The following is a 1121-nucleotide window of genomic DNA, read 5'->3' as shown; positions in this document are numbered from 1 at the left end:
ACCCCCCCCCCACCCCAACTCCTGCTGAGCCATTTGACACCCCCACCCCTCACCTCCATTAGTTTTTATACCTTTATTAAGTCTGTTTGGTTTGTCTCACACTTGCTGTTAAGAGTCTTTGGCCCTGAAGTAAAAAGTGATCTGTGATGTCAAATACAAAATGCCTATTTTGAAAAGGCATATTTTCAAAAGGCAATAGTTGACCTCCACTAAAAATGTTACAGTAAAAATAAATAAGATATAATTCACATAACGGGTAAATCAGAGATGCCTGGTTTGACGTATTTAAAAAAATAATAATAATAAATAAAGGGTCTATTTTGTCCAGGCAGAATGTTTTAGAGCTCGAGCGACTCCTCCTTCCTCTTCTGGCCACCACCCCTCCCCCATTCTGTGTAAAAACAAATCTCCTTTTCTGCTCTCAGCCTGAAACTATTGAGTCAACAAATGTCACCACCGCAAGCAAGGCAGTGGCTCGGTGGAAAAGAGGAGGGGTCTGCCTTTAAGCTTGAGCTGCATTTAAAGACAGATTATTTTCAAACCCACCTGTTAGCAGAGAGGATTGAAAAAACGAATCACCATAAAACGAGTGTCCACTCTGTGGTTTTTTTTTTTTTTTATAATCTGTTATGTGCAGCAGATTCGAGTGACTCTTGCGCAATATCCAGGCTCTTTCAAATTTAGTGTGCAACATATCGGTCACGTTTTTGCAATTCTAAATGTCTCTGGAAACATCCACGAGGGTTTCCCCCGGTCTGCCGTCTAGCTCTTACAAGTCCACGTGGCCAGTGTCAACAGGAGGAGGGTCTTGGCAGACACACAGAACAAAAAAAAAAAAAAATGCAACCCGCATGTAGACCATAGAGTTGTCTACACTCTAAAATCGAGCCAGCCAGACAGCCGAAGCGTGCCGAAATAAGTCACGGCCTGTAGAAACGAGTCCATTGCTAGACTGCTTGAACTCCAAACTGGCCCAGTCGCTATCTAATTATCAGCGTGACGTTTTCAAAACATTCACGCTGTTAAAGGGGAAGCTTGCGTAAGCGGAGGCCGGTAGACAGAATATGGAAGGAAGTCACCGAGAGCGAAAAAGGAGGGAAAAAAAAGTCACTCGGTTTCCT

Source organism: Syngnathus floridae, chromosome 4 (assembly GCF_059516105.1).
Source record: "Syngnathus floridae isolate MCC-2025c chromosome 4, RoL_Sflo_1.0, whole genome shotgun sequence".
Classification (NCBI taxonomy): domain Eukaryota; kingdom Metazoa; phylum Chordata; class Actinopteri; order Syngnathiformes; family Syngnathidae; genus Syngnathus; species Syngnathus floridae.
This window is presented reverse-complemented; position numbering follows the sequence as displayed.